We start from the raw sequence: 10,833 nt of genomic DNA, 5'->3' as shown, positions 1-10,833 counted from the left end.
GAGGGAGAGATTAGATTCTGGTTTTGAGCAATGGATGCTCTTATTGGAAAGTAACTAGCCATAGCCTAGAAAGTCTTAAAGTACAAAGAATAGGATATTAGACACAAATTAATTGATAACAAAACTTTCAGACCATGCTTTCATACTCAAATCTCTAATATATTGATAGCAGATTTGCAATTACTAATTAATTAATATTGAAAGTATCCACAACAGGGTGCACATTTTGGCAGCACATATACTAAAACCGGAAGGATATGGAGATTAGCATGGCCCCCATGCAAGGATGACAGGTAAATTCATGAAGCGTTCTATTTTCTGTGTAGTTCCCCAGCATCCTGCCACTCTTTGAAGATTAGGACACACACACACACACACACACACACACACACGCATTCACAACAGGTATTAAATGATACAAACCCCAGGGCTTTTTCATTTTAATTAAAGAACGATGATTACAGACTTTTGTCACAACATATGGCTCAGAAAACATTATCAATTCAAGATAAATCTGATTCTAGATCCTATAACAGCACAATCTGATCTTACCATTTTTAAGGAGAGAAGAGACATTGGGATTTCAAAAGACGCCACAGAGTTACAATGCAAAATAGATCCTGTCAGGATGGCATTACTAGGTGGAAGAGATGAAAGACAAAACCAAACAGGATATAAAAGTTGCTAAGAATCCCAGGAAAAGGAGGAAGATGCCATCGTGACAGGATTCAGGCTATAGAATTCAGTTACAGAACTGGGATAGCTTTGCTTCAGGGGTTCCAGTAGTTACAGGCGCAATTCTTTTTCCACAAAAGTAAAACCCAGTAGGACTGGCATTCTTCTGAACTATGAAATTGGCACAGTTTAATTTTATAATTTGAATGCCTAGTCTTATATCTATTCAAGTGATATCTTACCAAAATACTTATACCTTATGTCATACTGGGTATGATTCCTAGTCTCTTACAATCTTTATAAGTAATAGATTACGAACAATGAACTATTTAAAAACTATTGTGCATTCTGCTTTATTTTCTTATTTTACATATATAGGAGAGTAAGTACCTGCAGTACAACTCAACCAGTGTGCAGTCTTTAAAATTCTGAATTCTGTGTTTACCACTTGTAAGTGGAAGAAAGATCTTTGTGCGTGTGATTTTTTTTAAGTGACATCTTTAAGGTGTAGAAAAAAAAAACGTGCGAACTCGTAATTTTATACTTAATGAAAATACTTCTCAAAAGTGATAATGAAATGCCTACAAAAGTAAAACTGAGGGAATTCATTGCTATTCTTATACTACAAGGAATGGTAATCAAAGTTCTTCAGAACAAGCCAGAAATGTGTATCTACACAAAGAAACGAAGTACATCAAAAATGGAATCAATGAAAGTAATAGCTCTAAAAGACGACTGCTGCTTACAGCAATAATACTAACAATGTATTAGTCTGTTTCTAGCATATATGTATGACGCTAAAAACATAAAGAATTAACGAAAGAAGTTGATAATATACTTTTATAGGAGCTATCCCCTTTCCCTTCCTGAAAAGGAAATGTTATATTATTTGAAGATGACCTCAGATTATTTTTTTATTTTTTAAAAATTTTAAAAGATTTTGTTTATTTATTTGACAGACAGAGATCACAAGTAGACAGAGAGAGGCAGGCAGAGAGAGAGGGAGAAGCAGGCTCCCCGCTGAGCAAAGAGCCCAATGCAGGGCTCCATCCCAGGACCCTGAGATCATGACCCAAGCTGAAAGCAGAGGCTCTAACCCACTGAGCCACATGTACACTATAAATCACAGGGTGAAAAAATCAAACCTAAAGCAAGCAGAAGGATATAATAAAAACTATTATTTTTTTGGAAATTGCAAATGAAAGGTTTAATTTAGAAACTGAGTTCACCATTTATAAATACACTAAAACATAGTCAGTGCAAATACAGATTAATAACAGGTACTTTTTTTTAAAAGACAAAATAACTTTTCTAAAAGGTCATAGCAAATGAGTGACTTGTTTCATCCAGAATATTTAATTGGTTGAAAGTAAGAAAATGAACCCTTTCCTCGATGAGGAAGCAAAAATTCTGAAGACAGGTCATTATTAGAAGAATGCAACTGATGCTTCCTTCTGCTGTTCTTGAATTTTAAAACAGTCCAGTGATGGCGAATCTTCCCTATTATATATATTTTAAAAAAATCTAAACGCCTAAGGCTATTCTTACAACTGCAATATAACGATCTCCTCCCTGTTAATGAGCCATCTCTTCTGAAAAGAATTTTATACATAATTTGATCAAATTGGGGTCAGTGGGGTCAGTGCACAAATTTCAAAAGATAGCTTCCCGTGTGGAGACAGCAGGTCCGAGGCTGGGGGCGTACTTGGCAGGACTGCTGTGAACAGGCTCCTGGTGTGCAGGCTGGACAGCATGTGTCTGTAGGCTCATGGTCACGGCTGGGGCCTCTGCATGAGTCAACCACGTAAAAGCTGAACGCAGAAGCATAGACCCAGAATGCTCTCTTAACCAAACTACTACATAACTAACATTCCAGAACACATCTAAGTTTAGTTTCATCTTCAAATATGAATAAACACTTATATTCCAGAATATTCTCTGTATTTGACATACTTTAGAGCCTGCAGTTAAAAACTGCTCAGCCAGGATTTCTTGAACTCCACGTCCTGTTTACAGATTTCATTAAATAGCCACAGAAGCTGTTCTGTTGAATTAAAGCAATTTTTAACTAAACTACAGTACCTGATTTGTGGTTTTTACATAATTGAATAAAAAGCCTACATAATAAAATTGTTTACATCTCCTCTTCCATTCTAGTGAAACAAATTAATAACCCCCAATTTTAAAAAACTTTACAGTTATGAATGAAACCCTAATCGTCCTCTTTCATCATGGGCAAGACAGGCTCTTCTTAGGGGGCCTGCGGGAATCCCTCAGTGATGTGGGGCCTGCAGGCCTGGGAATAAGGCACCTGGGTGGCTTAAGACGGTTTAATGTTTGCCTTTGGCTCCGGTCATGATCTCAGGGCTCTGGAATCAAGCCCCACATCAGGATATCTGCTCAGCGGGGGGTCCACTTCTCTGTCTCCCTCTGTGCTCTCTTTTAAGTAAATAAATAAAACCTTTTTTTACTTAAAAATTTTTTAAAGATATTTATTTATTTTAAAAAAGATATTTATTTATTTATTTATTTGACAGAGAGAGAGATCAGATCACAAGTAGGCAGAGAAGCAGGCAGAGAGAGAAGGAGAAGCAGGCTCCCTGCTGAGCAGAGAGCCCGATGCAGGGCTCGATCCCAGGACCCTGAGACCATGACCTGAGCTGAAGGCAGAGGCGTAACCCACGGAGCCACCCAGGTGCCCCAAATCTTTTTTTTTTTTTAACTATTTTTTTTTAAAAAAACTATTTTGAATAATAGATCAATAAAGCTGAAAGGGGCTAATTAAAGTGAAAATTAGAAACAATGGAAGACCATCAACAAACCCAAATCTAATTTTTTGAAAAGATAAAAATCAAGAGGCAATAAATTGGTAATGAGTACAAATAGATCAACTTAGTTTGGGATTTAAAATGTATGCTCTTTCCACTATTCCACTGCCTTATTTTGGGTGATGGGGAAGATTTAGAAAGGGGACAATCGGGAACAGGCATAATGATGTCGGGGAAATGGGCAAAGAATATTATAGAGATGGCTTCCTGGGTCACCATGTTGGTGGAGGAATATTAAGGAAACAGAAACTGGCAGGGACAGAGCAGGGCAGGGATGCTGGGAGTACACTACTGATTTTTCAATCAATAAATTCTTTTCTCACAGAAGTGATTCTATGCTTCTGAACTGGGGCTGGTTTTCTTGGTTAAGGAAGCCAGTGAGCTGCGCTTTAGAGAAGGGTAAAGGGGGAAAGGCTGAGCTGTGACTGGCTGCGGGGTGTGGGACTCCCTCCCCCATTACTCACTGCAATTATTGTTAATGGCAAAGACTTAATGGTATTTCAAAAGCGGCCCTTTGAGAGGTGTACCACTGAAACGCAAAGCAAGACAGTTTTCGTTTTTCGTCTTTTCTGCTTGGAATGAAACATCAATGTTTTATTCATAATGAAGAACTCACTCACTAAAGCTAGAATGAGACTACTACTAACCACCTCCACCACTGGTCCAAGCACCATTTCTTCTCTCCTGGATTATCCCAACAACCTCCTCATTTCTCTTCTTGGTTCTACACTTGCTCCCTCCAGGCTATCCTCAACACAGCAGCCAGAGTGATTCTTTTAAAACATGAATGTGCCGCTTTTCTGCTCAAAACCCACCATTGACTTCCCATCTCATTTAGTGGCCTTAGAATCATGTCCCACACAACATACTATTCAGGCCCCTGCTGCTTCTTGATCTTATATCTTATTATTCTCCCACGTATTTACCGTGCTCTAGTCATCCTGAATTCCTCGCTATTCCTACAGGCCAGTTACAATCTCTCCTGAAGGATTTGCACTGGCTATTCCTTCTGCTCTCTCTCTCTGTCAAATAAACAAATAAAATCTTTAAAATAAAATAAAATGCTCCACAGAAACTATGTGCTAAAGTACAACTTTTAATCGATACTGTATACACAGCTAGTCTGTTTCTCTAATCAGGAATTCACATCCAAGGATGGTCAGGTGGCGTGTTTTGGTTTTTTTTTTAAGATTTATTTATTTATTTATTTGACAGACAGAGATAACAAGCAGGCAGAGAGGCAAGCAGAGAGAGAGAGAAGCAGGCTCCCTGCTCAATCCCAGGGGGGGCTCGATCCCAGGATCCTGGGATCATGACCTGAGCCAAAGGCAGAGGCTTAACCCACTGAGCCACCCAGGCGCCCCGGTCAGGCGGCGTTCTAATGGCAAACTCAAGCTCCAAGTGCTACCATATTGCTTCATTTTATCTTAGTCCTTTTTTTGTTGTTGTAGGTTTCAGCATTTTATTTTATTATTTTTTTAAGATTTTATTTACTTATTTGAGAGAGAGAGAGAGAGAGAGCATAAGCAGAGAGATCAGCAGAGGGAGAGGGAGAAGCAGCCTCCCCTCTGAGCAGGGAGCTCAACGCAGGAGGGCTCAATCCCAGGGCCCTGGGATTATGACCTGACCCCAAAGCAGATGTTTAACTGACTGAGCCACCCAGGCGCCCTCTAGAACACATTTGAGATAGTCATTTACTTAGCAGGCAGACTCTATGCATTCATATAGCCTTGTTGGTAAACCAGTGTTCCCAGCATTCTGTTTAGGTGTTCTGATCTTGCACCAACGGTTCACTTGAAGCAAACACAATTCCATAAAGGCAGAATTCATCTAACATTATACTTACTGTGTGGCCACCAGTGTCCTTAGAATAGATGGCCAGACAGTTTGGGAATTCCAGGCTCATTTTTCACTGGGTATAGACTACAGTGTTCCCTAGCATTATTGTCCTATCCATGCAAGAGTGTGAATAACTCCAATCTTTCAGTCAAATCATATACGTCCAATACCACTAATTTCATCAAACTCACCCCATTTTTATGTCCATTATAATCCATTCGTTTAATTATAGCTTCAGAATATATGAGAGATTAAGATGACTGAAGCAAAAAAAAATTTATATATATATATATATATAACTGAAGCAATGTTGCTGCACTTGGAGCTTGAGTTTGCTATTGGAATGCCACCTGACCATCCTTGGGTGTAAATTCCTGGTTAGAGAAACTGACTAACTGTATGCAGTATTGTCATGCTTTAGCACATTGTTTCTGTTGATGCATTTTATTTTATTTTAGAGAGAGAGAGAACCAAAGAGTGCAAGCAAGGGGAATGGCAGAGGGAGAGGGAGAAGCAGGTTCTGCTGAGGATGTGGGGCTCAATCCCAGGACCCTGGGATCATCCCCTGAGCTGAAGGTAGATGCTTAACCGACTGAGTCACCCAGGCACCCTCTGTTGATATATTTTCAAACACAAGTCAGACATCCTAACGGTATATAACAGTATATTTCACAACAAAAAATGCTAGAAATACATAACAGCAAATTATTTCAAAACCAGAAACTGAGAAACTTTGTTAAATACCAGGATAGACTAAACATACTTTCATACTTGAAAGTCTTGAAAAGGGGTGCCTGGCTGACTCTTTGACTCTTGATCTTGAGGTTGTGAGTTTTTAAGCCCTATGTTGGGTATAGAGTTACTTTAAAATATTTATTAAAAAATATTTTATTTATTTATTTTATACAAACAGAGAGAGCACGAGCAGGGGGAATGTCAGGCAGAGGAAGAGAGAGAAGCAGGCTCCCCACGGAGTAAGGAGCACAACGTGGGATCAATCCCAGGACCCTGGGATCATGACCTGAGCCGAAGGTAGATGCCCAACTGACTGAGCCAACCAGGTGCCTCTAAAATAAAATCCTTTTTAAAGTCTCAAAAAATTTATTTCCCATGTACCACTATTAGGAAGCTACTGAAGGGCCTTGTTAATGAAAAACAACCTTCAAATGGAAAACCATACGGAAACACAAAAATCAACTCAAGAGATGCCAAGGGCATTTCCAAGATGTTATATGAGCAGCTGGCTTCGTGAACCGGTCTGCATTAGAAGTCACAGGGATCCTTGAGAGTAGTTGGCAAAATCAAAGTGGTAAAAGCTAAATATGTTAAAATTGAGAAATTTGGAAAACTGTAGGGACAGTTTGGGGATGAACTAAGGACAAGGACATGGGAAACAAAAGCAATGAGAAATAGAACTGTTTTAAGTATGGCAAAGCAAAGTTGTAGAGAGACAAAATATTATTTCATAATATATGGCTAAGAGGTGAATGGCGCTAACATAGTCAAAATATTGTAAACATCAGAAAACATTCTATAGAAAATGAAGAATGCTATTAGAAGAGGACCAGAGAGTGACAAGTACTCTAAATTCTCATCTTACAAAGTAAGACATTAAATGATAATATCAAAAACTGAAAAATACGTAAGTATTACTGTTAGCCTGTTATTTAGAGATTATAAACACCCTAAGGACGAGAGTTGAGAAGTGGTGGTCTCTGAGAAGCTGGCAATAGTGGCTGTAAAATAATCTTGTAAACATGGGGCACCTGGATGGCTCAGTGGGTTAAAACCTCTGCCTTCAGCTTGGGTCATGATCCCATGGTCCTGAGATCAAGCCTCACACCGGGCTCTCTGCTCAGCCGGGGGCCTGCTTCCCTTCTTTCTCTGCCTGCCTCTCTGCCTACTCGTGATCTCTGTTTGTCAAATAAATAAATAAAATCTTAAAAAAAAAATAATCTTGTAAACAATATGAATAACTGAAACATTAAAACTAGATTTAAAAATAAAGGTGACTCAAATCCCCTTCCGTAAAGGAAATCAGATGAGCTATTCTTTTTTTTTGGGCGCCTGGGTGGCTCAGTGGGTTGGGCCGCTGCCTTCGGCTCGGGTCATGATCTCGGGGTCCTGGGATCGAGTCCCGCATTGGGCTCTCTGCTCGGCAGCGAGCCTGCTTCCCTCTCTCTCTGCCTGCCTGTCTACTTGTGATCTCTCTCTGTCAAATAAATAAATAAAGTCATAAAAAAAAAGATTATGTATTTATTTATTTGAGAGAGAGAGAGAGAGCAAGAGAGGGAACACAACCTGAGCCCAAGGCAGATGCTTAATGACTAAGCCATTCAGGCACTCCCAGGTGAGCTACTCTTAAAGTACAAAATGATTCACTCGGAGCACCTGGGTGGCCCAGCTCTTAAATGTCTGCCTCAGCTCATGATCCCAGGGGCCTGGGATCCAGCCCTACATCGGGCTCCCTGCTCAGCAGGAAGCCTGCTTCTCCCTCTCCTACTACCCCTGCTTGTGTTCCCTTTCTCGTTCTGTCAAATAAATAAAATGCTTAGTTGCACTGAGTTTGGTAGCAGGGAGATTATGCCTGTAGTCTTGGTATTACTGAGGGTGGCAGCTGGGAACATTGTCTTTAATCAACCCTGTAAGGCAGATAGTTTTTCAGTTTCAAAGATAAGGAAACTGGTTCTAAAACCTAACAAGTTCGAAGAAATTCAAAGCCCTTTTGGAGTATCTAGTATATGTGCTTCCTCCAGAGACCATGTAACTCTTCCGTGCAATCTCCAGTCCGTGAAACCCACTCACGTGTCAGTTCAGTCACAAAACTTAATGGCTTCTTGAGATATGAAGCTTTTTTTTTTAAAGATTTTATTTATTTATTTGTCAGAGAGAGACCACAAGCAGGCAGAGAGGCAGGCAGAGAGAGAGAGAGAGAGGGAAGCAGGCTCCCTGCCGAGCAGAGAGCCCGATGTGGGACTCGATCCCAGGACCCTGAGATCACGACCCGAGCCGAAGGCAGCGGCCCAGCCCACTGAGCCACCCAGGTGCCCCGAGATATGAAGCTTTTAGGTCAGTGCAGGTCTCTCATTTGCTCAATGTTTCATTTACTCCTACCTGAACCATCCCACAGGGAACCCAAAAGTGCTCCTGGGCTACTATGTGAACTAGAAGGGTTTCCATGAAATGAAGCTACAGATGCAAACTTGCTTAATATTCAATATTCTTCTGAGTAAGCTTGATGTCAGGAATACCCCGTGGAAGTCATGTGAGTTAGAATGTTTAGTTTTCCCTAAGGCATCCCACTGGTGGGTGTTGTCGTAGTTTTAAAGAAGACTTAAATAGATGTAAAGGCATACATGGATTAGGCAATTCAATAAACGTGTCAGTTTTCTCAAACTTGATTTATAGCTTCAATGCAATTTCAAATAAAACAAAATCTCCAAGTTATGGTGTGTATTTTTTTTTAAATTTTATTTATTTATTTGGCAGAGAGAGAGAGCAAGCAGACAAGTAGGCAGAGAGGCAGCAGAGAGACGGGGACATGGGTCTCGGTCAGAGGCTTAACCCACTGAGCTACCCAGGCGCCTTAAGTTATGGTGTTTAATATGGCAAGCTAAAATTTGTATGGAAGAGGCCATAAGTTGTCAAGGTAACCCTGAAGAGATGAAAACTGTCACCAGATACTAAGAATGAGAGAGCTGCAAGAGTTGAGTATGGTACTGGGATAGGTCAAGGATAGACCAATAGACCAGCAGAACATATTAAATGTAGAATACAAGTGGTACTGCAAATCAGCTGGGGAAAGTATGACCTCTCAATAAATGGTGTTGTAACCATTAGTCATCCATACATTATTTATAGTTAAGTTAATAGGCAGGACCTATCCCCAAAACAGAATCAACTTCCAAGTAGATGATTAGGTGTACATGTAAGATTATTTAATGGCCCTGAAGTAGAGTAGGGGAGGATTTCCTAAAGAAACCAAACCTCTGGGGCACCTGGGCGGCTTAGTTAGTTAGGCGTCTGCCTTTGGCTCAGGTTATGATCCCACAGTCCTGGGATGGGGTCTCTTGTCGGGCTCCAAGCTCAGAACATTTGCTTCTCCCTTTCCCTCTGCCCTTGGTCATGCTTACTTTCTAATAAAGAAATAACATCTTTAAAAAGAATCCAAACCTCAAAAAGAAAGACTGAATCAAACTTAACTAAGACACAGTAAGAGTGAGATAAATTTTGAAGAAGATACCTGCAGTGAATATAATTGCTAGAGGACTAAAATCCAGAAAATATAAAGAGCTCTTATAAATCAGTAAGACACACTAACAGGAAAACAGGGTGGAGGGTTAACAGGTATTTTATAGAAGAAAAACTAATGATTATTAAACTACAAAAATATACTCTATTAGAGATCATGGGAATAATTAAGACTGGAGGTAACACTTAACATATTGCAATTAGTAAAAAAAAAAGTATGTATATATATAATTTAAATCAAGTACTCTCGAGGCAGAGCAATGAGAACATTTATACACTGTTGGGGGTGGAGTACAAGTTGGCACAACACTTTGAAAGTAATTTGCTATTATACAATAAAGATCAAAGTTTAGTAACTCATTCCCCAAAGAAACCAGATGCATAATTTTCATAGCAGCTGTCTGTTGAAAGTTTCAAACTGAGTATCTATCAGAAGTAGAACTAAAACAAAGTACAACTTTAAGCAAAAACATGACAAATCAATCTCATGAACATGCTGAATGAAAAATATTCAAGATACGATTAATCAAGTTTATGTAAAACTCAAATATATGGGAAACCAGAGTACACTTACGAGCTCTGAATAATGTACAGAATTGAATAACTATATTGTGCACCTGAAACTAACACTATGTTAACCATACATGTTGTAATTAACTATGTTAATTTAAAAACATGTGGAACAAATTAACATTGTTTGCGGATATAAACGTACACAGTAAAAGGTCAGGAAACAACAGACTATCAAATTAAAAATAGCAGAGGTAACTAGATAGGACCAGGAAGTGAAGAGATTGGGGTTGAAAAGGGGCATAAAGGAAACCTCAAAGTTGTTGGTAATGTTCTATCAACATTAGGGCCATGGATACATGATTTTTTTTTTCATTATGTTCAATAGTCCTATTTTGTTAGGAGTATAAATATGTATAAATTGTACGTTATTTGAGAAGATGTACTAAATAACATCAGTGGGGAAATGATCAAAGAACACTGAATTGCCAGTATTAAATAATTTTATGTAAAGACTGAGAGGTATCCTAAGTAATAAAAAAAGGGGGGAGGAGAGTGGGGGGATGGAGTTACAGGGTGATTGGGCATTAGAAACACATGATGTAATGAGTCCTCCTTAATGGTGTTATATACAACTGATGAACAACTAAACTACCTCTGAAACTAACAATACTCTGAATTTAAATAAAACAGAAAAAAGTATGAAAATCAAATAAGGAAATAGGAGCAG

The 10,833-nt window shown here is 39.2% G+C and overlaps 1 non-coding gene across 1 annotated transcript; it reads left to right on the top strand.

Annotated features, from left to right (window-relative positions):
* Positions 1 to 217: 217 nt before the first annotated feature.
* Positions 218 to 321, top strand: LOC123937799. Its single transcript, XR_006817588.1, has one exon. It is a non-coding gene; the product is annotated as a U6 spliceosomal RNA (small nuclear RNA).
* Positions 322 to 10,833: the final 10,512 nt, after the last annotated feature.

This window comes from Meles meles, chromosome 2 (assembly GCF_922984935.1).
Source record: "Meles meles chromosome 2, mMelMel3.1 paternal haplotype, whole genome shotgun sequence".
NCBI lineage: Eukaryota > Metazoa > Chordata > Mammalia > Carnivora > Mustelidae > Meles > Meles meles.
Note: the sequence above shows the minus strand (reverse complement) of the source record. Positions and strands in the feature narration are given on the sequence as shown.